Source organism: Ailuropoda melanoleuca, chromosome 2 (assembly GCF_002007445.2).
Source record: "Ailuropoda melanoleuca isolate Jingjing chromosome 2, ASM200744v2, whole genome shotgun sequence".
NCBI lineage: Eukaryota > Metazoa > Chordata > Mammalia > Carnivora > Ursidae > Ailuropoda > Ailuropoda melanoleuca.
In genome coordinates, this window is record NC_048219.1 from 106,715,426 (window position 1) to 106,743,381 (window position 27,956).

The following is a 27,956-nucleotide window of genomic DNA, read 5'->3' on the forward strand; positions in this document are numbered from 1 at the left end:
ACAGACGGCATAATTATTTACATAAGCTCAGCAAGAATGATTGGCCAGGTAGATCTTTTAGAATCTGCTTTGCTGGAACTTTCATAAGGAATCTCTAGGTCAAACTTTTTAGCAGCCTCTCCAGGCCAGAAGCCAAGCCAAGTACTTGCCATCAGACATGCCTGGAATGCCTATAGATTTGGGTGGATTCTTCTTCATGAGGGCCCCAATATATTTTGAGGTTTCCTGCACCTGCCAGGAAGCGACATTCTTTACTCACCTGGTGAAGCTGCTAGGAACTTTGTAAGCAAGGTATCAGACCAACATTTCCAAGTGGCATTATGGCTCCACGTTTCATAAAGTCAACCTTAGTTCCTTAAAGCTGTTTGGTCATATCTGAGTCTATGCATGTCTCTCTCAAATATGACATTCCAGTCAAAGCCTTGGTAAAATAACCAATATTTCCAGTGCTGTCCTGTTACAAGGAAAACAGATTCTTATTGAACTTACGCAAACGACCATGATTGCCTTGGAAGAAAGAATATTTACTGAGACCTTTTGAATTTCAGAGGGTGCAGGTAGAGAGGAAAGTTAAATGCTTCAATTTGTTCACAAATGAATACTTTATCACGTTTTTGTAAGTCACAGATATCTTAAAAGAAAGTTTTCTTAATCTGGAAGAGTAAACATCAGAGAACCAGCAATGTTTCAAACAAGAGTCACAACACTATAATCATCTTTTTAGTTCATTTAATCCCATGTGACTAGTTCTGGTTTAGTTTGAATCCAGCTTCAGTTAGTTCTGGAAATTCTTACTTATTTCAGTTTTAATCTTAAAAATATTGAGTACCTGTTTTTGTTCTAAAAGTCCTTTATACAAAATTCCTTGAAGATGAAACTCATTTTGCAACACAGTAAGAACAGTTATAAGTGACCCAAAACAGCTCAGAAACGGACTCTGCCAATGATCCAATATGAGAGTTCACCATGATTCGACTGACAAGGAAACTCAGTTATTTGGTGACACACGACACTTCAACACTTCAACGGCCAGAACAGGGAGTGGTGGTCTTGTATTATTAGCACATTAAAACTTTAGGAACTGCAGGTGACCTCCAGAGTAATTACAGCACCCACCCAAATGTAACCCAAGCCTTATCATTTGCTTAACAGTACTTCCCCAGGAACAGCACACCAAGTAAAAGGTCTAATGAGTTAAAGAGACTTCATTTACAATTTAAATCTTGGGAAGGTTTCTTAAAACCTTAGTTCTAGCATATGCCTGAACAGGATTACAGATATCACAAAACTCAATTTTATTTTACCAAGGCGACAATGAGATTTGAGGAGGAAATACCGTTGGGTTATTAGTAAACTTAGTTCCTTTTAACATTGAGAAGTTTTAACTAAGTACTCAAAGACCTGAGAACGACTAAACAAAAGACAGAGAGGAAAAACCTTTGTTTACATTCTCTTATCCAGAGCAGATGAATATAAGAAAACGTGTCTCTTTTTTTTTTTTTTGAACAGAGAGAAGGTGGTCTTTCAATATTATACTAGTGTATACTATTTTAAAATCTATTTTTTTTTCTTAATCTGTACTGACCACACCTAAAATTTCATTCCAGAGTTTTTCCTTTACAAACCTACAACTGTTCTTTGCATTTAGACCCTGTCCCAAGCCATTTCTTTTAAACAACCAGGCTCATTTAGGACAAAATTACCTTCTTTTACCTTTAACAAAAATGCATTCCCGTATATTTTCTACTTTTCTACATACAGAGTTGTTTTCCTTATTTCCATCAGTCTCAATTACATTTAGCAGAATTTTGCACTCTTAGAAACCTTAATCTCCAGTGAAGACTAAGTAGTAACCAATCGTGAACTGTTACATCAGAATTCTTTAGACGGCAAATTTATGAATTAATTAAGCACAAAACATGTTTACCAACAGATTTAAATGTCCTTCATTTCTTTGCAATAAGAAGTCAAAGCAGAAACCTTTGTCTAGTTATCAATGATTTAGCACTTTATCCTATTTTGGAAAAGACCTAGATGTCTAACGAATTTTATTTTAGTATCTCTTGCTAACGAATCGCAACAGAGGTAACAGGAGTTTATTTGACCTTCAGGAAATCTTGGTAGAATAAAGTTTCACATTTAGTGCTGATAACTTAAAAGACATGTCTATCTTAATTAAACCAAGAAACTTAACTTAGTTTCAGTACTGAACTCTGTTCCACCAGGATCCTCACCATCGTCGATTTTATCTGAGACACTGGTGGGGAAACCTGGAGTGGGTGGTGTTCGAGCCGAGGGTGCTCTTCTCGCTCCTTCACACGGAAGGGAGAAGGAGCCAGGGTGCCTGAGGCACTGAGGATGGCCTAGAAGCCAGATATGCAGGCCACACCCAAGGTGGTGCAGAAACATGAGAAGGGGGAGGGGGAGACCGAAGAGGCAAAGTGCTGCCAGAAGGCAGAGAAAGGGTTCCCGGTTTTAGAGCTCACCAGCTCCAACGTCCTGTCTTCCCACCACCAAGGGAGATGGGCAGTCCATGTCAGGCCAGACAAGGCAGGGAGTTTTCCTGAAACAAGAGAGTTTTGTCAGCAACTTGGGAATATTCCTTAAAATCCCTGTCCCGGGAGACTAACCCCAGGTGGCTGCAGTTACAGCCTTTAACCCGGAAAATGAGTGAGGAAGAAGCCCCCACATCTATTAGGTGGGCAGTTTCCATTAGCCCCTTCTCCTTCTTACTGGGTCTCCTCCAGGGCTCTGTGCTTTGTGACTGTCTTGCTGCTTTCTTTGCCTCTCTACTTACAATCCCTAAGGCTAAGTTACCATTTTTATTTAATAATATATTACTTACAACTCATCAAAGAGCAACTTTCAAACAATAATGGTAAAATCAGTTGAGTTTTAGCAGATATACAAATGGCATAAGATTATCACCATTAAGAATAATCTTAATAGAAACATGAAAAGTATATTTCAGTGGGTATTATGATTGTCACACTCAAATACGGGAAGCGGAATGACATTTTAGAACATCATAGATTTTGAAGATCATTGGAAAATAGTATCAAACATTTTCTGCGGAGTTACTAAACATTAGATATTTGTTCAAGCAATTAATAGAGATAATCTAATTTGAATCTTACAACTCTGTTATGTAAACACTACCTATATTTTGCCAATGAGAAACCAAGACACAAAAGGTTAGAAAAGTTGTTCACCCTCATCACTAGGAAGTGGTTGAAACAAATTTTGAAACCTAGCTGCAGGATTCCAGAAAGAACCCATACTTTTCCTCCCTGTGTTTGAATCCATGCTTCAGATTATCAGATTTTTTTAAACGTATTACTTATTTACTAGATGACCAAAGTTACATTATTTAAACTCTACAAGCATACATGGTGTTTTGGGAAATTAAATGAAAGTATATGGTTAACACACTCAACATAATGCCTGGCTTATCAGAGACACTCAGAATTTGTAGTCTCCTCTCCTCTTTCTTAAACTCAAGGAGGAGAGCTCCTGTTATCTTACATTTCGTTTCTGTCTGGATCAAGTTTTCTGTGGGCTGTCAGAGCTGCTAAATCAGTCATCTCTTCACACATGTCACTTAGAAGAAGCAGGAACACTTCCTGCAGCTCTTGGGCCCTTTAAATACAGAGTGAGAGCCTCTCCCTGGTCTGTCCGAGCAGCTGCTCACTGTCAGCACCTTAGTGCAGTCTGACCTGCGCAAGAGCCTGGAGCTCTTGATAATACAGAGAGAGAAATGTCTGCCCCCTGACCGACACTGATGGCCGGGGCTGCCACTCCCAGTGGGCTGTGACTTGGGCCACATGCAAACACAGCATGCCAAAGGCTGAATCCACTTTGATGGAATTGGATTCTTTCCTCTATGGGGGGGGGGTACACTGGACTCATTTAAAATGGGTTGTAACTGTCCCTGGAGCAGGCAGATCTTGGAAACTAACAATACTTCCACCATTCCTTTGAAATGCAATCAGCTATATGGGAATTTCATCCAGAACTACTAAGTCACAATGTGACTTGTGGTCAGAACTGCATTCTGCCATATTTTATTCTGATTTCTAAAACCATTGTTTCACGTGGAGTTTATCGCCAATTAAAAGAAATATTTCCAAATCTTAGTTTCCTTCCCATCTATCATTTCCTCTTCTCTGCAGCTCAGCCTCAGGCCCCGAGTCAGAGGAGGACGGCAGTCCCCACGCTTCCTGACCGGCTCACCCTCCTCCAGAGCTCATCCCCACTGCTGCGCCTACGGCTCCCTGAGACACAGGCTCTGCTTCCTTACACCCTTTGGGCTCTATACCTGGGTTACAAATACCCTACTCTGGCCCTTCCTATTAGCAGAGAATCTGACTTACAGGGGCCGAGTTTGGGCTATCTGGAAACACGAATCCATATATGGTCATTGGTCAGGGCGTCTGGGAGTCCCAACCATACTTATGTAAATGAACTGGACAGTGGGTAGATCTTAGGGCACCCTCGGAGGGCCAGTCGACCCCAACGGTGGCCCATTCCTGTTCACCTAATGTGTGTAATTTTCCAGGAGACATTTTGATCCCATAGTCTCCTGAGAATCCCTTCTTAAAATTTTGAGCATACAGCCTAGGACTGTAGGTTTTGAAGAACTTCCACCCCATGATGAACAAGGGCTCTCTTGCCTACCTTATGTGTTCCCTCCCTGTGCCCTGAATCGGTGGCACAAAGACAAACAAGGGGTGGGTGTCCCTCCAAGGAGAGACCAATCTGATGCCCGCCTGTCCACTCTCCTGGAGGAGACATGGGTGCCTCTGACCTGCATCAAGTCCATATAAACCCCAGACTGGCGCTCCAAAGGGCTCGCCCTAGACTCTATGATGTCACCACGGAAAGAGGTTGGGGCCCACTCAGACTCTGTAGTCTCAAGACCGTGGAGCAGCAAACACAAACAGGCCATTCATTCACTCACGCATTCACACCAAAGTTGAGGTCCCCAACCTGTGGAATTCCTCACGGAGATTCCTGGAAGGTGGCCGGGCTTCCCTTCTGCTCACTGGAGCAGGCACTGACTACAGATTCCTGGGATGCTTACCAAGTCCAGATGAGTTGCGAGGAGAGTAGGTCCACTTCTCCTCGGAGTCCAGCCGGGCCAAGACTGCCCGGAGGGTTGGAACTCCAGGGTGAAGCAGGACCTGGAATACTGTCGGGCAGTGTGGCACCTCTGATTATCCTGGGTTCCTCCCTGCTTCAGTGCAGTCGAGCTACCGGCTGGTGACTCAAGGGGCCAGACAGGTTGGCATCTCGCTGGGGACTCCAGAAATGTTGCAGAAAAATAAGAATCAGACCGGCGAGAGAACAAGTGACATGGGGTTACAAGGCTTTTATAGGGAACTGCAGGCTGTCAGGCTCCAAGGGCTACGTTGACTGCTGGTAGGTGGGTTTGAACTGGGACAGTGGGGGCTGCTTTAGGAGAGAACAGTAGGGCAGACAGCCTGTGGCGGGAAGCCTGTTTACAGAAGCAGAAACAGCTGGTTATCTCTTGCTCCCAGTAGGGCTTCTGGTTATCTCTAGCTTATTGTTAATAACTTTCCATCTTTTGGGGCCTCCTGGCCTGAGCCTGCTCTGGGCAATTTTCCTCTTCCATACGGGGCCATGAGTCAAGGACTGAGGGCAGCCTCCAGAAGCTAGAAAAGGCAAGGAAATAGAATGTCCTCCAAAGCCTCCAGAAGGACTGCTGCCCTGCCAACACCTTGATTTTAAACTTCTGACCTCCAAACTGTAAGAGAATAAATTTAGGTTATTTTAAGCCACTAAGTTTGTGATAATTTTTTATAGTGGCAATTGAAAACCAGTAGAGATCTTGGTATCTGAATGTGAGGTGTTGCTGTAACAAATACCTAAAAATATGGATGTGGCTTTGGAATTGGGAGCACAACTTGAAGTTTGAAAATTTGAAAAACTCTTGAACAGACTGTTAGTATAAATATGGATGTTAAAGCCTGATGGTGAGAGCTCAGGGGGAAATGAGGATATGTTATGGGAAACAGGGAGAAAGCAGATTCTTGTCATGTAGTGGCAGAAAGATTAGCTAAATTGTGTCCTATATTTATGTGGAAAGAATTTGTTAGTGATCAACTTGGATATTTAATGAGGATATTTCTAAATAAAGTATTGAAGATGATCTTACTGCTTGTAATAAAATACAAGAATAAAGAGAGAAATTGAGAAAAGAAATGTTAAGCAAATGGAACGGGGAACTAATGATTTTGGAAATTCTCAGCCTATACGGACTGCATAAAAAATTAAAATTAGGAGATTTACTATAAGGAAAGAAAGCCTAGAGAGGAACCTGAGTGTGTGGTTGGACAATCTTTTGTTAGCGCCTGGGAAGAAATAAAATGTCACAGTATTCTGTTACACAGAGGGTTCTTTGAAGAGATTAAGCATGTGACTCCTGGATTTCCTCAGCCATCTCACGGGCCTCTCCAAGAGGAATCTATAGAAGAGTCTTTTATCTAAATGGAGGGAATCTCTGTAACATACATGGGAGACACACAAGGTTTTTGATGATATGGTATAAGAAATGTTACTACCCTGCATCAAAAGGGACATGGGGGAGAGGGGTACAAAGTAAAAAGAGACTGCTGGACTCCCCAAATTCCAAAGGCAGGAAATAGATAAGACTACTTAGGTAAAAACATGTTCTACTCTTCATGAAAAAGAGAGAATGACTCACAATAAACTCTTGGCCTCAGAGATTTGAGCCAAAAGCCACAGAGGTTTAATCACAGACCTTGAAATAGTTTTCACAGGCGGATTTCAAAATTGCTTGGCAGCGGTGACTTCTTCCTTCCCTCTCTTTTATTCCATTTTGAATGGGAATGGCTACAACTGATGTCCTGGGCCTGTCTTACATTGTACTTGGGGGAGCCAATAAATTGTTTGCTGGCTTCACCGATCTATACATGGAGAGGAATTTTGCCCCAGGAAAGATCATACCCAGAGCCTCACTCATTCTTTATTTAGATGAAGCAATTTGGGACTTTTGAACTGATAATATTCAGAGAGATTTTGAACTTTGATTTGATGCTGTGATAGGTTGAGAATTTGGGGGACATTGGGATGGGGTGAATGTATTTTGATGTGGAATGGATGTGAATCTTTGGGGGCCAGAAGGTAGACTATAGTAAGCCGAATAAGGATCCTCCAAAGATGTTCACCTCCTAATCTCTGGAACCTGTGGGTGACCCTCTATATGGCAAAAAGAGAATTCACACCTATCATTGTTAGGATCTTTAGATGAAGAGATTATCCTGTGTTTTTTAGATGGGTCCTAATTATAATCACAAGGGTCCTTATAGGAAAGAGGCAAGAAGACCAAAACCAGGAGAAGATGATAGGATAACAGAAGCAAGGATGGGAGTGATGCAGCGAGGGTCCAAGGATTCCCAGAGCCTCTAGAAGCAAGAAGAAGCAAGGGACAGATTCTCCCTTGGACCATCCAGAAGAACCAACTCTGTTGACAACTTGATTTTAGCCTCTTAATATTCATTTTGGACTTCTGATCTCCTGGACTGTAAGATAAAACATTTGTATTATTTTAAATCACTATGTTTGTGGTAATTTGTTACAGCAGCAATTGGAATATATAGGACCAATACAGAATCATTAATACAATCTTATGTAGGAATAAGCCTAGCTTCCCTATTTTTACATACAATGGCATCTTAAGCATTAGAATTATTTTTAAAATATATACTATTATTTTTAAGATATACACTTAGCAAACATTTGACATTCTCAAATGGGACTTGACCTTATATTGAAACCAACTCATCTTCCAAGAGAAGGCATCTTTATTTAAAAGTGAAAGTCAGTGAGTAATAGGAATCTGAAATACAGAAACATATAAGCAATTGTAAACACAATTAAAAAGTTAAAGTAAAAAATGATACGTGATGGAACAAAAATTATTCATGTAGGAGCATTGGGAGTCACTGAAGGGAATTTTGCAGTTAAAAGTGCCCCCTCCTCCCTCTTCACTGTTGGTGGTTAGAAACCTGGAAGTCTACATCATAAAGCTAGAAGCAGTGGAAAAGGAGAAAGAAGAAAAGAGAGAGAAAAAGAGTTGGAGGCCTATGGAGCAAGATGCCCTGGAGCACTCTATGCTGCGATCAAAGTAGATAGAATGAGAAAGGGAATTTTTTTCGTAATGTATTGCTGTAAATATATAAATGGATCCTTTTTAAAGTTCTCAGGAAAGACAGAATAGCAATATATGCAACTTTTGAATTTCTTCTGGGTGTTGGAAAGAAGATACATGGTACATACCTGTAATGTTATTTTGGATCCTTCCTCATGAGTTACTTTATCATTGAGGAATACTTTAGTTTGCAAGTGATAGAAAAGGGAACCAATATCTTTTTTTTTTTAAAGATTTTATTTATTTATTTGACACAGAGAGACAGCAAGAGAGGGAACACAAGCAGGGGGGTGGGAGAGGAAGAAGCAGGCTCATAGCAGAGGAGCCTGATGTGGGGCTCGATCCCAGAATGCCAGGATCACACCCTGAGCCGAAGGCAGACACTTAATGACTGAGTCACCCAGGCGCCCCAAGAGAACCAATATCTTAACAAGTAGAGATTTGTTTCCCTCATGTAACAAGGAGCCCGGAGCCACACAGTTGTGGGCATGATCCTTCAAGGATCCAGGTTCTTTTCATCTTTAGGTACTGATCATCTGAGTGACTTTTTCACTTAGGTTTACACCCTGTGTTTGAATGATGGCTGCTGCAGCTCCAGGCATCATGACCTCATTCAAAGGCTAGAAGTACAAGGGTGGCCAAGGTGAGAACCCATCTCCTCCTACATCTCTATTAAAAAGAAACAAATCATCTTTTTTTAGCATTCCTCAGCACATTTTTCCTTAGATCTCACTGGCCAGAACTGGGTCACTGGTTGCCCCAACACCCAGTATTATAGACAAGATAATGCCAGACTCTGAAGTGGTATGCAGCAAAGAAAATGGGATGGGAAATGGCTTTTGGATGGCTGTCCATTGGGGTTTGCTGCAAATGTCCAGTTTCTCTTTCATTCAAGGGGCTCCTGGTTGGTGGTCAGCAGATTTGGGAACTGGGTGATGGTTACAACTCTGTGTCATGAGCACCGGCCTCCAGAGAAAAGCCACAGCACTGCTCTTCAAAAATGCTGGCATTCCCCCTCACCAGTGGGCTTCTCAGTGCTGAGGCAAGTATGTGTCTTTTGGGACTTGGAGAACTTAGTATGAGAATGGATACGTAGGTCACACCTGATAATCTTTTTTTTTTTTTTTTTTTTTNTTTTAAAGATTTTATTTATTTATTTGACAGAGATAGAGACAGCCAGCGAGAGAGGGAATACAAGCAGGGGGAGTGGGAGAGGAAGAAGCAGGCTCATAGTGGAGGAGCCTGATTGTGGGACTCGATCCCACAATGCCGGGATCACGCCCTGAGCCGAAGGCAGACGCTTTAACCGCTGTGCCACCCAGGCGCCCCATCACACCTGATAATCTTTTATATCACTTCCGTAAGTTCTCGGATTGCTTCCTCTACGTAATATCAAGGTATTTCTGGCACCTCCCCTTTGTAAGAACTTCAGCATAGATCTGAAAAGCCCAGACTCTAGAGCCAGGCTAACTGATTTGAATCTCAGCTTTACCACTTAGAAGCTGCATGTGGGAAATTGTTGAACCTCCAAATGCCTCGGTTTCTGCTTTTAGAAGTGGGGGTGATAATACAAATCTCAGCCTTATTCTTGCGATTAAATCACTTGATATATAACAGTATTTTAAAACAGTGCTTGGCACCTGGTAAGAGCTACATGAGTGGCTTATTATTATTTCTGCTGGGCCCCATGAGTCTGGATTTTAGCACCAACTGAGCAGATGATTAATACTACCCCCAACTGCTCATGTGAACACATGGAGTCTGGAATTTTGAGAACTGCTTCCCTATCAATAGATTCAGTCCAATCTAAAGCTGTGTTCTTCCTTCCTTAGTCTAGAAATCTCAGAATCTCTTGCCACATGTATTCCCCAGATTTTTGCCTTTATAAGACAGCCAAATGTCAGAACTCTGGGTGATGGTTCAGTCTTTTTCGGGGTTTATCTTTTCAGTTGGTCTCTTGAGGTGTGCTAGGAACCTCATCAGGCCCTTCGTTTGGTAAGGGAAGCCAGCACAGAGCTCGAGGGCTGTGGGGTACATTCAGTCATCTGGATTTTCTCATGTCTCTCCATCCGGTCCTTAGGATTGTTCTAATCAATGTCCTTGTTTTCAAATAAGAGAGTGTTTAGGCTGTGCATTTAAGTGATTTTATAATTCAGTGACCCACAAAATCAAATTTTGTTTTCAGTTTTCACCTATCTTGACCTCTAGCTATTAGAAAAAAAATTTTGTTGTTATTGTTGTTGTTTTGTTTGTCTTAAAAATCACAGAAAAATCCCCAGTATATATCTTCTTTGAGCTGAGAATTTAGGAATTTGAGCTGAGAAATTAGGAGTTAGAGCTCATTATTCTCTTTCTTGAAGCTGTCCAACTCCATAAAACAACAGAAACAACCACCTGACTTCCCCAGTCCTTTTATTCCTCAGCTGCTACTTGGCTTCTCCAAAATGGATTTCAATGGGTACTTCATTCTAGGTGAGCACAGTGATAATTGAATTAAACCGCCTTGCTACTCTATGCTGTAAGATGCCTGTGTGAAAACCCTTTAAACCAGTTGGATTTTCAGCCCTCAGTCTTCCTCAAACTAGATAACCCATCCTTCTTCTGTTTTCCTGAGGGTTTGTGTCGGGTGGTTCTAATGTCTGTGTCAATCAGGCTTCTTAACTACAAGCAACAGAAAGTAACTCTACTTGATTTAAGGAGAAAAGGAATTTATCGAAAAGAAAGCTTACAGTCAGGCTCAGAGGTATGTGCATTTAGAAACAAATCCTCAGATCATATAATAAAACTGATAAGGTGAAGATACTGCTACCTCTGTCACCATATACTAGACACATCAGCTTCTAAAGATTTTATATTTTTATGTATTTGAGAGAGAGTGTGTGCGCGCACACATGGGGAGGAGGAGCGGGAGGGAGAAGCAGACTCCTTGTTGAGCAGGGAACCCATCCTGGGCTCCATCCCAGGACCCTGAGATTATGACCCGAGCTGAAGGCAGATGCTCAACTGCCTGAGCCCCCCCGCTGGCACTCCTGACATGTCAGCTTCTAGTGTCAACATAATGGCGTCAATCACTGGTACCACTGCTAGCAGAACCATCCTAAAGACCTGATCAACCACCTTTACCATCGGAGGCTTTACCTTCCACTGGGATTACATAATGCATAATCCCTAAGCTGTTAAAGATAGTTCAGGTCCTGCGCAGGAAAACGAAACAAAACATTTTATTTCACGGAGACCTGCTTCAAGACTGAATCACATGGTCCCAGCTTTGTAAGGTTTACACACAAAATTGTTACTCTGTTCCTTATAATTTTCATATAACTTGAATAGGTTAAGAAATGTGGTGTGTGTTTAGTACCTTAAATATCCCTTTTAGTTTTTAGTGTACTCTTCAGAGTGATTTCTGCCCTAATCTTCATTTCTTCCTGGTTTCCTAGGGATGAGCCACATAGCGTACTGGAAAGATTGTGGGCTCAGGAGTTGGGAAAACTGGATTCAATCCTGAGTCTGGCCCTAAAATACATTGCCTGTGGGCAGGCATATTATGTAACTTTTCTAAGTCTTAGCTGCTTCTTCTATAAAATGGGTATAGTAAATCTGCTCCATGAATTGTTTTAGGATCGGTAAAATTCACATAGAGCTTAGTAAGAGATTCTGAGAAGGAATGGACTTGCTTGTGTGGACAGAGTTGTGTTTTCTACATTTATAATTGGGCAATTATCCAAAGTATGTTACACAGGCAAATATATGGAAAGAAGTAGAGCAGAGTTAGCAATACCAACAGTCACTGTTGCATTGTTATGAAGTAATCCCAAATATCCTCCTTTTTTAAAACCTAACATCCCTTGTTCACAAGTGGTGGAAATGCTAAAAATCAATCACTATTCATCAGGTAAGCATGACCTTGACCATCAGCAGCCAGGGTTTTCACTATTAAAATCCCACTGTGTTATTTCCTTCCTCTTTTAAGTTTGTAATGAATTCTCTCTTGAGAGGACATGATGAAATATACAACTCCATCCCAGTAAGCATTTTATGTCTAAAAGCAATGTCCTTTAGTAATTATTAATGTAAATTATAAGCTTAACTTCATAAGAAAAACAATTGAGATAGTATTAATGTTCTTCAATGGCATTGTTAGTATATTATTTATACAAATAAATATCAGATATATAATATATATTTGTATCATATAAATACATATAATGTGTATACATATGAATATTACACTCTTACACTTTCTCTATATACACATACATTTTTTAACAAGATCCTGAAATAATCACCATATGTAATATCTTCTACAGTAGTGGGTCCACGATGTTTAAATGACTTATGTCTTTCAGAAATCTCTAGGTAACCAGGTGGTACAGTTTATTAACCACCCGCGGGAACTTGGCTTTGAAGCAGATCTATTAGGATTAGAATCTGTACCATCCCTAGTCAAAGCACGGAAAGTCTTGGCCACCAGATGTCACTATTCTTCTATTTCCCTCCCCGCGCCCAGGAGTTGTGAGACCTTATTTTCTAACAAGGGACTAAGGAAAATGCGTGCCTCCCAACATTCTTGGGATTTCACCGAAAGGTCTTATTAAGAGGAATAGTCCTGTCCATGCAGATTTCCCTGGGGCTCTCGAATATTACTTGGGCAGTTTCTGACAGCTGAGGATCCAAGTGGCTGAAAATTTGGGGCTCATCTGGTCAAAAAATGTTAGAGCCATTTCCTTGAGCTTGAAGTTAAAGGTAGGACTGTCCTAATGTGCCTTGGAAGAGAGGTAGCTCAATGTAGGAGAGGCCATGAGGTGTGTTTTGCCGAGATCCTGGAGTCAGGAGACCTCCCTAACCCTCGGGTGGCCCTGAGAACTCACTTATAAAATGAGAAAGTTGGGCTAAGTTATTTCTAGGGTCTAAAAATTCCATGATCCTGTTTTTAAATACCTCTGTTGAGGAGGGTGGGCCGCAGAGTGGTGTGATCTAAATTCAAGACAGAAGACCCCAGGGAGGACAGTGAAGTAGGGGTGGAAAAATCCCATAGGGAAGGTAAGGAGAAGTTGAGGATAATTCTCATACAGTAATCTGATGTAGTGACTGGTCACAGGGCCTGAAACGTGCTAAGGTTATGAACCTTGTCATCTTGACCCTTAGGTGATCCACCAGGCCATTCTCTCTCCATTCTGGATCCTACTTAACAACAATCTATAATGTTATGATGTACATGAATGACTGTCTCTCCCAGGGCTTGGTTGGATTTAATAAGTCCTGTCAGTCAATGTTTGTGGTACCTTCAGGGCATGCGATGTGTTTTATTTCGTTTTGAATTTACAATAGTACAATGTTCAGCTAGCGCATCCAGCATGTTCATAGAAGCCAAGAGCGAGAGGAAGAAAAAGAAAGAAATGGAATTCATCTATCGAGGGCCTACTATACGCCAAGTATACCTAAGTACTTTACATATGCTTTCTTTCATCTTCAAAATAGGCTCCTGAGGCGGCGTATGCTCATAGATAAAAGGCTGAATTCAAATGGTTAAGTGACTTGTCCAAGGTCACAAAAACCAAGTGTAGACTCATATGGCTACCTATAACGCATTTTACAAAGAAGGAAACTGAAACTCTGGGCACTTATAAAAGTTGTATGCACCGGTAAATGGGTGAACCACCAGTCTTCCCTCACTGGGCTTCACTGCTAGAAGGCCCCTAGTGCTTCAAAGCCCCTGGATTGCACCACTCTGGAGTATGCTTTGTCATATGAGCATTGGCACACTATCCCCGACGTTGCTAGAATATTATTTATGGCCGCTATTAACTTGTGTTCCTTGCTCCTTTCTCCCTTTGGGCTGCGGAATTGAAAGGTTGCTAGAAGACCTCTCCGACAGAGTTGAGAGTTTGCAGACGGCCCCTGAGAAGCTGGGGCGTTCCGAATTGGCTAAGCGCTCTGCCTGGGAGGGCGGGGAGTTTGCCGAACGTCCCTGGCCAGAATCCCTGCCTTCAAGAGCCGCGAGCCCAGAAGCCGGGAGAAGTTGGAGACGTTGGGTTTGAGGGGTGTTGGAAGAAATTGTGGACAGACCCCCGCCCTGCTAGGCTGAGCCCCCAAGGAGCGTCGCTACAGCGTCCGGGCTGTGGGTGGACGCGCCGCGCGCGGCCCCGCCAGGGCTGGGAGTTTGCAGACCGTCCCTGCCGCGGCCCGCTCGGCGGCGGCCCTGCGGCTCCCGCGGCAGCCGTGGCGGCCCCGGGCGCGCCAGCCCAGGTAGCCGCGCCGCAGGCTCGGGGCGCCGCGACTCCGTGCCCCGCCGCGTCGTGGGCCCCGCGGGGACGGCGGCTGGCGGGCGCTCCCTGCTGCTACTGCTGCTGTGTAGCAACGAGGTGAGAGCCACTGGGTCGGGGCGATCGCGTCGGGCTCGCCATCCCCGCGGGGAGATGCACGCAGAGGGGACCGCGGAGGGCGCGGGGAGCTGGGCGCGGGCGGGGAGAGCCTGCACCGAGGGCGGCGCGGCCGGGGGCTTCCGCCTGCCGCCTGCGTGGGTGCCCTGGCTGCGGCCGCTCTGCGGGATCCGGGAGTGCAGCTGGGGACGCGCCTTGAGGCGCCCACCTGCTTGGGGCAGCCCTTCCCAGGGGAGACAGCAGGCCCCCAGGGCCCTTGGGAAAGAGGCTTGTGGGCTTTTCAAGGGACTGTCCAGAGGAGGCTTTGGTGGCGCGGACTGGAGGCGAGCTGCTGGGGATGGCAGATGGGCGCTCGGACCGCGGAGGAGCCTGGTGGGGTCACGCTGCGGGTGTGGGCCGGGCTGGGGTCCCCGGGACCGGGGCGCGCAGGGCGGGCTCAGCCACCGGCCAGTGGGGAAGAAGAAGAAGGGAGGCTGGCCCGGGGCCCAGAAGAGGAGGGATGCGGCGGACCGACGCTCCGGCCTGGGGGACCAGGGAAGCCTGGGGGAACCCCCCCACCCCTTGGGCCGGTCGCCGGCCCGCGACCCCGTCCGGGCGCTCGGCAAGGCTGCCTGGCCGGAGAGGCTGCGGGGAGCGCAGAGCCCACACCCGCGCACACACTCCCGAAGAGCATGCTCAGTGCGGCCCTGGGAACTTCCTGCCGAGTCGCGAGCCGCCCCGGCCCCCTCCCGGCCCCCTCTGGGCCCCCCTCCGGGTCCACGGCGTGCTAAGTTGGGGGCGACCGAGCGCGTGGGTGGGGGGCGAGGCGCCCGCCTGTCGCCCTTTCGTGCCCCTGGCTTTTGCTCAGATCTCAGCGCTGCTCGCGCCGACCGCCCCCGCGGCTGGGAACGGGGGTGTGGATGTCATCCCCCGCTCCCCAAGGCCAGGTCCGAGGCCGGGAGGCCAGAGGCCTGGCGGTGCTGCCGCTTGCCTGGTGGACTCGCTTTCTATGCACTCGCCGAGCGCACGGACCCTGCGCCGGGAGCAGACTGGGTGGAAGGGGGTGTGTGAGCCGGGGACGCTCGCGCACACACTTGCTGTCACACACAAAGCCATGGTTTCGTAGCTACCGCGCGGAAGAGGGAAGAGGTGGCGCTTGCATTGTCCAGCCACGTTCGGAGCACCAGCGGGGTGCTCTGCTGGAAGCTGGCGATGCTTATGGTTTTCAGAGATGCCGGGGTCGAGGTCTAGGGCCCGGTGCGGGGCAGACACTGTTGTAGCACCCGGCTCTGGCGGCCCACTTAGGGAAGGTTGGGCACTTACGGAGCTGTGAAGTTGGGGAGGGGAAAGCTGAGGTTTGTATGGGGTTCGGGAGGGATGGCAACAGTGCAGCTGGAAACACTCAGGTTCGTTAGCGGTAGGATCTCATTGTAAAGAGAGGCAAGTGGGAAGCCGGTGTCCCAGCCTCTGTTCATTGTCAGGACCTGAGGGACTTGGTTGGATTTTACTCCGGGAGCACCGCTCCCCCCTCCAACCATGTTAGCAACTGTATATGCCACATCTTGAGCCTTGACGCAGGAGCGATCGGAACTGCCTTGTTTTTAATTCAAGAAATCAAGAAACAGTTTTTTCATGATAAGCATAACCATCACAGATCTGTCTTGATAAATGGATTTTCACCACCACCCCCACTTCCTTCTTTCCTACAAATTCTTTTTGTTGTTATTGTTCAAGGCTGAGATAAGCACCGTTAACTTTGGCACTGCTAGGGTTAGAGCGAAGCTCCATTTTCTAGAGGCCTTTTTAGTTATCTCCAGTTACCAACTTGCTGGCTGGGTAGTCAGAGTGAAGTGGAAAGGTCCTGAAAAACACAGTGTTAGAGCAGGGGGAAGGAGACCTTTCTGCCCATTTTAGGAGCGGGAACAAGAGGAGAAGGGCGCTCCTCTGCCTGACACCGAACTCTGGCAGAGCTGGGTGCCGGGACTTAAGGTTTAGGCTTTTCCTTTGGTCTCTACCTTTGTTCCAGCTTGCCTGGGTTTGGGACACTTGGGCTCAGAGTCACTAGGAGAAAGGAATCTGCAGTCCTGGTTTGGGGCTTTGCGGGGCTTGCATCTACACGCGCAGCTGCTGGTGGGGTTGGTGTTTAGGTGGACTGGGATGGCAGGAGGGCTGCGGGCTCTGCCCAGATCGGCCAATGGCATCTATGCGCCGCAGCCCCGCTGCCAGCTGACTGCAGCTCATGGGCTTTTTGATCTCAGCAGCAAACATTTCAAGTGCTTTGTGTTTGAAGTGTGAATACAGGACACATATATATTCACACATATGTATGTATATATACGTTTTTATAAAGAAGCATGTGCATATGCAATGTTCTTAAGTAGCATCTTGGAGCTGGAAGGGACCTCAGGAGATCATAGGAATTCAAATTTTCTCCTTTCCCATTCAGTTTTCTCAGTTTAAAAATAACTAAAGCAGCCTTCTGCCCAGCTGGCCTCCAAAAGCATTGAAATGCCAGAGTCCCCTGTGATTCTAGCCCAGGCGGAGGCCTTTGGCTCCTCCGCTGCGAAGTGTGGCTCCTTGGGATCCATTGTAGATGTCAGTCATGTAATACCACCTTTCCAAATGCTCCCTGTGGCTTGGGGTCTAAGTGACTGCAGTGTCACCCTTACACTGATTTTGGCAGGGGACAGTGGCCAGTGTGCCCTGCAGAGATGTCCAGAAAACTGCACAGAGGAGTCAGCATAAGCCTTGCACTAGGAAGTTCATGTCCTTTTTCACTCTGGTCATCTAGGCTTCTTCCCAGGAGATGTAAAAAGTAGCGTGGACTCATTTTATTCCTTCCTTCTTGTGTGTCTTGGCCTCCTGGCTCTAGAAGGGTGGGATGGTGGTGGAATGAGGGGCTTCCCCTGTTGATATTATTATAGGAAATCTCAGGAAAACATATACTGTCAGGAGCTTTGTCTCTGGGGTTTTGTTGTGTATGTCAGTTTGAGAAAGGGTCCTTGTGTCAGGTGAAGAGTTAACTGAGCGTTTTGGCTGACGGAAGATGTGTGTGTTCCAGAATCCAGGTACTTTAAAAAAGAGAAAATAATTTTATATTTGGGGGCGGATGCCATGTGGGTGACAGCTGAGAGGTTTGGGTCACAAATAAATTTGGTGCTTGTCAGTGCAAGTTTTACTAGTGTGCCTTTAAAGTCCCCTAAGTGGCTTTGAGTATAGAGTCACTCTTAATAACCAGAAGATGGGTGTACTTTTTAATGTGTTGGAAATTGAGTAGGGATCTCCCCAACCGTTCTTGAAGTTTCTAATCTAGGTCTTGTCCCTATACTATATGGCATCTTGTTTCAACATCAAAAACCTGAGTACCTCGTGACCTCCTTGCCAGCTGCTGGTGTGTTCATTGAAGAAGTTTGTCCCGCAGCCGCCATGAGCCATGCCCTGTGCTGGTGCTGAGGATAAAGATGTCCTTTTTCTAAATTACCTTTTGAACTTTTAATTTATCTGACCTTCTCATTCTGTGTGTTAATGCAAACTAATAGTTCTTGGAAGGTCGCCAAGGTGGGTCCCAGGAGCCTTAGTACTTTAACTGTGTTCTCTCAGCTGGAAGCGTGGGGACTTGAGCTCTATTTGCTTCCTTGGGCTGTTTAATTTATTTGTTTGTTTTTTTCCCTGCTACAATTAAATTCATGTTTTCCCGACTTTGTCACATCTGGAAAACTGTATGTGTGCATGAGAGGAGTTGGAAGGATCGCTTTATTTCTTCAAAATCCCAGAGCTCTCTTATCTGAACACATAACCTTCCGGAAAGAGAACAGGAGCCTTCCTGTCAAGGCCATTTGCCCAGCCTGAAAATTCTGGACAGGCAAGGAGGATAAGCTGTCATGGCTGGGTTTGGTGGAGTTCTCCCTGTAAAGTACCCCCTTTCTCCCTCCCCTACCATGCTTGTGTTGAGGCCTCCTGGACTTGGCCCCGGCTGGGGTGGTTATGGAGGATGGCTAAGGAGTATTTCTCCACCCTGTTGCCCATGCCCTTAGGAGTGAGGTGTATCCAAGTACTTTATTACTTGTTAAGAGTTAAATACTGGTGTTTGCATTTGATTTACTTAAAAAAAAAGTCAGACCTTCAAGGTTACCCCTAGAATAGATTAACAACCTCACTTTTGCATCCCTCTGTGATTTTTGTGGCTGGCCCTTGAGGGAATGTGTGCCGCCCACCCACTCCTGTTTCAGCTGCACTCCTTAGTGTTGTAGTTTCGAGCACAGACGGCTTGTAAGTCCTGTCACGCTGGTTAGATACTTTTCGAAAGTATCCTACACAGAACAGTCTTCCACGGTAATAGTGTTGGATCTCTTTCGTGTCTCAGTCCACTCATGGGAGTGTGTTGTGTTGGTGATGGTCACAGATACTATGTGTCGTTGTGGAGAAATGTCAAGAGGTGGGCAAGACCATAGAGACGGGATGAAAACACGTACCTTCTGTAATTGACCTGGTTGCATATGCTTCTTTCCGATTTTTTTTACTACTCCCTACGATGGTAAAGTGAACACTGTTGTCATTCCCATTTGATATACTGGGACACTGAGACGTTTGTGAGGTTGTGAAACCTGGCTGTGGTCGCACACAGCTAGCAAGTGACAGGGCGAGGATTTGAGCTCAGGTGGTCTAGGTCCAGAGCCCATATTAGCTGGACTATGCTTAGTTAAGGCTTGGAAGCTCATCCTGAAGCAGCCAGCACTTTCTCTCCAACCAAAGCCAAGAGGAGCCTTAGACAGAAGTTGGAAAGCAGCTCAGGGAGATCCTTCTGGATTCCTTCTCTTTCTAGCCGAGGGCATGTCGGTGCAGAGAGCGAGAAGGGCTTCCTCAAAGTCTCATCAGCCAGTGGGCAGCAGTGCCAAAGCTGGGTTTCATTTCTCACCCGTGGTTCCACAGGGACAATTGATAACAACTGATAACAGTTGTGTGCCTCCTTTGTTTGCAGAAATGATTCAGGAAGCAAATGTGCTGGTCATTTGGCATCTGTCCCTCCCCCTCCTAGAACCCCTTGTGCCTGTGAGCTCATATCCAGCTTCACCTTAGAATCTGGTGGGGAGTGGGTGGTGTGTCCACATTTTTTCACCAGCCCCAGACAGGAGAAGCTGAGCAACTTAAATTATGCCTTTAAGTGATGTGTCCCCTTCTTCATGTCCTTGAGTTTGACATTTTAAGAATATAGTCTGGGATGGATTTTGCATTTCCCTCTTAAGTCCTCTCCCTCTTTCTCTTTGTGTGTGTGTGCCGGTCTGTCAGTCTTTCTGTTTCTGTATGTGTGTGTGTGTCTTATGGCTCCTGACCCCGCTCAGCATTGCCTTCCATTCTACAGGAGCATGGGGTAGGCAAGGGGTGACTTGGCAGTGGCCTCAGGGCTGTTTCTTAACAGTTCCATTAAAGGGCCAGTGAGGACATTCCCACAGTGTCTGTGGAATCCTGGAAAGACTGCTGAGGCCTTGGAAAATATCCCTCTGACCACCGGGATCACTGTACTTCGCGGAATCTTCCAGTTGGGTGTGACAGCAAGCACCGTTTCCTTTCATTTTATTCCTTCCATATGACCAGGATTACATGGGGTATAGCAGGGCTCCTGCCTGTTCCTGATTCTAAACATTTCTGGTTAACAAATAGTCCCTAGCTGCTCAAGGAGTTTCAAGTCTAGTCCTGGTCAGGGCCTTCGTGGAAGAGTTCAGTGCAGTTGGGAGGCAGTATGCAAATGAAGAACACGTTAATTCAGCCCACGTGACCACTTCCGGCCTCCGTTCTTAAGTTGAAAAGTAAGAGGGGATTGAATGAGCTCCAAAGTTCTGTTCAGTCCTGAAGTTGTATAATCCTCTACATATGGCAAAGGAGGTGTGGAATAAAGAAAGAAGATTCCGTTACTGAATTAAAAAAAAAAAAAGATTGAGGAAAAACTCAAGTCGTTTTTGTTTTTGCTGGTAGACTCCCTTTAGGACACAATTGAGATGCTTACCTAAGAAGAACCAACCCTTTATTATCACTATTCTTTAAGGATGTTTATTTTTGTATGTTTAGAAATAAAAAGACTTGGTCCTTACTTCTCAGTCTAGAAATAACCCATTTCCCCTACCGAAGCTGTTTTTTCTTTTGGGGAATTGAGATGCAAAGAGCAGAAGATGACCCGGCCCCCAGACTTCTGTGGTTCTGTGGCACAGCGCCCTGGGGAAACCTGCTAAGGATTTACCTCCCCACAAGCTGGGCCGAATTCTGTGTACATACCTTCGTAACAGCTTTCCTGCGAAACAACTACGTTCAAAGACAAGGAATTTGATATCAATCTCCTTGCCACTGCTTTTTTTTTTTCTTCTTAACCATCTGTTATTTTCAGTTCCGATTTTTTTTATTTACTAATGCTCATGCCAATAAGTTTTCTAAATGACCGACTCTTTCTCTTACACATCTTGTTTAGGAGAGCACTGTCTCTGCCTCATGCTAAGTATGATGTTTCTGTGTCCTGTCGGTGCATTTCTTAGTATTTCTTGCTGTACTTCTATGGGATTTCCCTCAGCCCCTCTCTTCTCATTTTTCAGAGCCACCAAGGTTAGTGGCAGCAGTAAGTGGGGATTTGGAGGGGGGTCTCCAGCGGTGACGTTATGTGGATGATCTTTCATCATCCATATTGAGGACGTAGAGATGTACTTCTCTTGGGTGAATGTTACCATTTTTCTTCTATAGATTCGCCATTCCTTATTTGCTTTTCTGTGGTCCAATAAGCTTCAGAAAGGGAGTTTCTTTCCTAGGTCGGTTAAAAAAAATACATCTGACCCCATGAGCTTTTCAGAAAGGAGTATGGCACTCTAGAAAGCACAACTGGAAGCGCCATTGCCCAGCACAGAGCCTGTGCACGTGACCAGTCACATGATCAGCGGTGCAGCCGGGCATCACGGGTAAACTCCCACCGTGACAGGCCAGCGTCTGCAGTTAGCTGGCTGTCTTCACGCAGGTCAGTTCAGTGTTCTAGGAGTCCGATTATTCATGTGTCAAATGAGGCATCTCGTAGCTTCTCCTACATCTGTGGAATTCTTCTAGTGTGCCTTCTTGGCTGAGCTCAGCCTGCTTATCTAACTCTGCTTTCTTTAATCTGTCCTTCACGTGCTTAGGTGTTTTCCTAGTTTTGACGGCCTGTTTGGTGGTGCTTGTTTACGCTTCTGTTGTTTAAATCAATCAGTGGACTTTTTGTAGACTTTTTTTTTTTTTAAAGATTTTATTTATTTATTCGACAGAGATAGAGACAGCCAGAGAGAGAGGGAACACAAGCAGAGGGAGTGGGAGAGGAAGAAGCAGGCTCATAGCAGAGGAGCCTGATGTGGGGCTCGATCCCATAACGCCGGGATCACGCCCTGAGCCGAAGGCAGACGCTTAACCGCTGTGCCACCCAGGCGCCCCTTTTGTAGACATTTTTACCCCCTCACTGTGAGCATAATTCATGGGTTTATGGACCCAACAAATTGGGACTCTGTGTGAAATAGGGTGTGGGCGTGTGTGTCTGGCCATGTCTGTATACCGCCAGAGCATATTACCTTACTGTCATATTATCTACAAAAAGAAGTAGGAGTGATCAGATGGGAATTGTAGATCTGGAGTAGCCATCAGTTAAAAGAAGCCTCTAGAAAGTTTGTGTGGAAAGATTTTGTTCATATGGCTTTTCCCTAGCACATGCTTGTCAGAGCTATCTAGGATGTCTGTGAAGATTGTGTGGATAATGATTTTATTGCACTTGCCTATAGACTGCAATAAAGTGTTTTCTGTGATAATGAGTTGCTTATTCTATCATAGTGTCTTTTCTCTAATTGCCCCTATAACCAGAATCAGATACAGCTTTCCATTTTGAATGCCATGCCTAGTTAGTGTTCTCCAAGTTCTAGTTTCTTCCTCCCACTCCAGTGGCTTTAAGAGAGACTTTTCGGTTCCCTTATTGTCAGCCTTTAGTATAAAGATTACAAGATTATGCAGTCCTTCTGTTACTGCTTGAACAAATAACCACAAATTTAGTGGCTTAAGGCAATACAAATTTATTGTTTTATAATTCTGTAGGTCAGAGATCCAACACAGGCCTCTCTGGCTAAGATCAAGTGTCTGCTCCTTCTGGAAGCTCTAGGGAAGAATCCAATTCCTTGCCTCTTTCAGCTTCTAGAGGCAGCCCACATTCATAGGCTTGTGCCCCCTTCCTCCTCCGTCCAAACCAGTAATGCTGAGCTGAGTTCTTGTCCCTGTGCCATCAGCCCGGCTCCTTGTCCACAGCTGGGAAAGGTTCTCTGATATTAAAGATCTATGTGATCAGATTGGGCCTACCCAGATTATCCAGGATAATCTTCTCATCTCAAGGTCCTTAATGTAATCTTGTGTGTCCTGTAAGGTAACATTCACAGGTTCCAGGGGTTAGGACATGAACATCTCTGGGACCATTTTTCTGCCTCTCACAGTGCTCAAAACTCTGTAAAGAAATGTTTTTTTACTCTCTATGTAGAACTCCTCCTTTCTGTCAAGGAACTTCAGTGTCATAGGAAATTTGCTTATTTCCCTCATCTTTTTTGAATATATTAAAATGGACTGTTTGTAAAATCCAGTATTTAGGATTCGAGTTCTGCTGTGGTCAGACGCGGAGCTGTGCACATGTGCGTGTTCGGGCAAGTGCGGTATCAGCAGTCTTCCTGCAGTGAGGAGACTGAGGGGCAGAGGGAACTTCCCCGGGGTCGTAAAGCCAGAAGTGCTGGAGGCAGGATGTGAAAGTGGATCTCACTGATTCTGAAGCCTGGGTTCTTTTTGCTCGGCCTGCCTCTGAAGTGATAATGGAAAAACAAAATGGAAAAGGATAATGGGGAAATGTAAAATAATGTCAAATCTCTCTGCTTCTGCCAAGGTGGTGACAAACATTAATATTGCTTGTGATAGATTGATTGCACTCATGGCCCCAATTAATGGCCTCCCTGTAGCTACACTTCTTGCCTTATAACTTTGTAGTCCCCCTTCCTTTCCTTCCCCACCACTGGGATTGGCCATATGATGCTTTGGCTAGTGGGACATTAGCAAATGTCCTGTAAACAGAGTTTCAAAGAGCCTGCGTGTTTCTGAATGCCTTTTACAGAGCTGGGCTTGCTGTCTCAGATCCTTGCCACGGCCATGAGAACATGCCCAGGCTAGCCTAATGGAGAGTTCTGAGAGACACATGGGATGAGCCAAGCTGTGTCAGCCGAGGCCACCCTAGACCAGCCAATGCGCAGCCGAACTCTTGGGTGCTCAAAGTCTCCTGAGCGTGCCTTGCCAAGATCAGTTAAGCCTGTCCTAGATCACCAGAACCCAGCTAACCTGTAGAGTTGTAGAAATAATCGATGATTGTTGTTTTAAGCCACTGAGTTCTGGGCAAGTTTGTTATACAGTGACTGCTAACTGATACACACCTCATATTAGGTGTTTGAATAGCATAAGAAGTGTTTTTAAGTGTCCTTTTGGAGATCATTTTGGACTGCTCATAACTAGTTAATATTTTTTGGAAAAATTTAGTACATTTTAAAATATTCTTTTGTTATACTTTAGGCTCAAGAACTTGCTCATTGTACCTACCCTTTTTCCTCCTTTCTTTCTTTCTTTTTTTTTTTTTAACACGAATGTCTTTTAAATTCTTATCAGTTTAAGTCCAAAGCAGACTTGCTTTTCCTCCTCAAACTGTTATTTCTAGCATGCTGGCTTTGACCCCCAGTGTACAGTAGGAAATGCATATTAACTCTTAACTCATATATACATGTGTGTAACAGCAAGAAGAGTTTCAAGACACGGTACCCCTCTGCCTCCAATACCGTCAGCTGCTTTCTATTCTATTTTATAGACTTAAAAAATGCTGGTTAGGAGTCAGCACTATGGCCTGCTGCTTATTTATAAAGTTTTATTAGAACGCAGCTACTCCTGTTTGTTCATGTAGTGTTTATGGCTGCTTTCAAGCTCCGATGAGAGACTTGAGTAGTTGTGACAGAGATTATCGGGCCTGCAAAGCCTAAAGTATTTACGACCTGGCTCTTGAGGAAGATGTTTTCTGACCCTTGCACTGAACTGATTTCATAACCCATCAGTTAGCTGTGACCCTCCATTTAGAAGATACTGTTCAAGTGACCGTTAGCTCTCCTGTATTCTTCCGGAAATTATACTAAACAAATCTGTCACATGTGAAAACTACCTCTTTTCTTGTGTCGTACTCAGACTCTCTCCTCTATTTACTTAGATTCAACAATTAATGTTTTTGTGATTTAACATTATACCTGACTGGCTTATATAAGGCACTTTTGGAGCATTTCCGAAATGTTTCGTTTTTAAGTGATATTAACCGCCCCCCCCTTTCTAATTTAAATGAGGCTTTCTTGTGAAAACTAGCTGGAATGAAAATGGACACAGATTCCATTCAAGCACTAGTTACTTATTCATTAGATTGCAGCAGTGCCTTTTTTTTGTGATATAATGGAGTCCATTAGTGGAAGTGGGAGAGAAACAGAAGTAGCTTCTTTTTACCACACCTTTCTGGCATTTGGTCCTTACTGCCACGTTTCTGAGTTAGGGTGGTATTATTCCTGAGCATAATAAAATTTAAACACATTAAATCTTGGACTTTGGGGGTTGGAAAGACTTTGGAAAAAAATATTTTTTTTCATTCAGACCCAGTTAGGTCCTTAAAGGCCAAATTTTCCTGACACCTAAATTTTCTAAGCCAGTCACAGAGGGACAACAACGTTATTTATGTCGTATGGCTAATGAGATTGATGAAAAAGAGCTGAGGCAGAAAAGGCTTCAGAAGGATCTGGATATGTCTTTCTGGAATCTGAAATACCAGATGAAGAATGGTCACTGGCTCATTTATTTATTGGCAGTGAGAAAGAAATCGAAATAAATGAGCTTCAACTACAGCGTGAAGAGTTTAGGTAAAATCTGAGAAATGTCCACTAAATAAGGTAGCTTCTTTGACATTAGAATAGATTCTTCTGAGTATTTTTTTTTTATCATTATTTATCTGAGAGAGAGAGTGCATGGGCGTGCCAGAAAAAGAAACACAGAGAGAGAGAGAGAGAGAGAGAGAGGGAGAGGGAGAGGGAGAGGGAGCAGCACATAGGAGCAGGGGGAGGGGTGAGTGTAGAGCCCTATGCTTGCCTGCTCCCAGGACCCTGAGACCATGACCTAAGCCGAAGTTAGATGCCACCCAGGCGTCCCCTGAGTATTTTTGATCTTAGCTGCCTCCCTTAGTTCAGGCAGGTGGTTGGGCTCTTCTGAGCGCTAGCAACAGAGACCTGATGGAGCTTGTTTCAACAAAAATGGAGAATTCATGTTAGGGCTCCAGGAGCAGGCCTCCTGCAGCCTGGGATCTCGAGGCTCTGGGAACCCCAGGAATCTCCTTTACTTCCTCTTTGAGTCCATCTGCCTGGTTGGTTAATTCTCTCCCTGCCTTATGGGTTTTTTTTGTCCCAAGGGCAGGACCCTGGGTAACACTAGCTACTGGGGAAGTCACCCAGCAAGACTAGTCTTTCTTGTAACACAAATTACAGTTTCGTGGGGAGTATCTCCTCAGTGGCCCAGCTTGACATCACCCGGAAGTGGGCAGAGCTAGGAATTGCAATGGGATTTTGGCTACCTCCAGGGAGTCTTAGGGGTGCTTTTTAGAAATTTGTGGGGAAGTTTTGGTTGTTAATGATTGAAGAGTGCTACTAGCATTTATTGGTGGGGACCAGGGATGCAAACCATCTGTGATGGGTAGAACAGTCTTTTTTTTTTTTTTTTTTAAGATTTTATTTATTTATTTGAGAGCTCACTCGCTCGCACATAAATGGGGGCAGGGACAGAGTGAGAGGGAGAAGCAGGCTTCCCGCTGAGCAGGTAGCCCGATGTGGGGCTTGATCCCAGGACCCATGACTTGAGCTGAATGCAGATGCTTAACTGTCTGAGCCACTCAGGAGCTTCTAGAACAGTCTTACACTCTGCAATGTATCCCATGTCACACTGTGAGACAATCATGGACAACAAAACCTGTTTACTACTTGAACCTAGAGGCCCTGTCTTACACATAAACAAAGAACATTTTGTATGTTTTAGGTAAGCATTGACTTTCTCAGCTGATGAAGAAAGATTGTGCTTTCTTTCGTTGGGAAATGTACCAAGAGATGTTTGCCATTTTGGAAAATCACACCACCCCTGGCATCACCACGTCACCTGTGTCAGTCCTCATTTGAAGCCGATCCATTTTTTGATTTTACCTTAAAACATAAGCAACTAACGACCCCACTGTGCGTTCTAGATTGGTCTCACCCAAGTAATTGCATATTGAAATACTTGTTAGTTAAGTTATCAGTTATTTTCCTTTTATTCCATTTATATTACTAAGACAACAAATAGATACGTTTGAAATGGTGTTTAGGAGGGTTATCTAAAAAGTTGATTTGAGAGAGTAAAGGGGCATTAGAAGTTTGCTATAAGCTGGGAGCTTCGGGGCTGATAGAGGTTAGAACTGCACTAGGAGAAGTGATTTGTAGAGTCATTTTTGTCTTCTAGCATAATGATTCAACTGAATTAAATATTCTTAACACTGACCATTTAGGAAATAAAAAAAAATTGTGTCTCATGCATTTTGTGCAGCTAGCCGACTGTGAAAAAAGGAATAGACATGTTGGCTCCACACCGCTCCTGTGTGTGGATAGTGGACGCTCCATGGTGCGCCCTCCCCACCCTCCCGTCTATGTGGTTTCTGGCTCCTGCTGGGCCAGGGCTCGGTTGTGGGTCTCCTTATCCTTCTTTCCTACGGAAGAGCCATAGGAGTATGGAATTAAATCAGATTATCACATGAGTTTCACATGAACTACTACAGACTACTCCATCAGACGTCAAGCTTAAGCTGGGGGCTTTCACGGGAAAATACTACACTTTGATTTTCACTAACCTCTAACCCAGATTGAGCAATCGTTAGCTTTTGAATATTGGCCATAAATTATAGTGTTATTAGTATCGTCTGTGACTTTGTCACCAGTAGAAATCCAATATTTTCATCTCACATTATAGATGTCTGACAGATATCTTGAAATATCAATACTTTAAAATTCTGGTGGTTATTACACCTGCTGCTAGATAGTGTTATTTAATGCGTTAATAAACAAGCATATGTGTTATTATATCACAGTTTAAAAAAATATTTTGGTAATCATATTTAAATATCATCGACTTCCTCCGTAATCCTGTGTATTTCATTTTATGTCTTTAAAAAGGGGTCTGTGTACGTCCCCAGGCTGCCAGGGGGTTGGTGGTACAGAAATCATAGTGTAGAACGGTGGAGGGTCCACTCATCGCTGCCCCGTCTCTTCTGTTGTTGACAGGTGACCTCCTCCTGACAT

At 44.7% G+C, this 27,956-nt stretch overlaps 1 protein-coding gene and 1 long non-coding RNA gene across 5 annotated transcripts in view; one reads left to right on the forward strand and one right to left on the reverse strand.

The window, feature by feature from the left end:
• The window catches only part of LOC117801062, a 37,638-nt gene extending 32,174 nt beyond the window's left edge, over positions 1–5,464 (reverse strand). Inside the window, exon 1 of the long non-coding RNA XR_004623444.1 lies at positions 5,084–5,464. This is a non-coding gene — a long non-coding RNA (uncharacterized LOC117801062). The remainder of the gene's footprint in view (positions 1–5,083) is intronic.
• Positions 5,465–14,147: 8,683 nt separating this feature from the next.
• MGAT5 (alpha-1,6-mannosylglycoprotein 6-beta-N-acetylglucosaminyltransferase) overlaps positions 14,148–27,956 on the forward strand; it is a 329,395-nt gene continuing 315,586 nt past the window's right edge. For all 4 annotated transcript variants that reach the window (XM_034654457.1, XM_034654459.1, XM_034654462.1 and 1 more), the window contains exon 1: positions 14,148–14,556. The gene's annotated coding sequence lies outside the window, so the exon portion shown is untranslated. The remainder of the gene's footprint in view (positions 14,557–27,956) is intronic.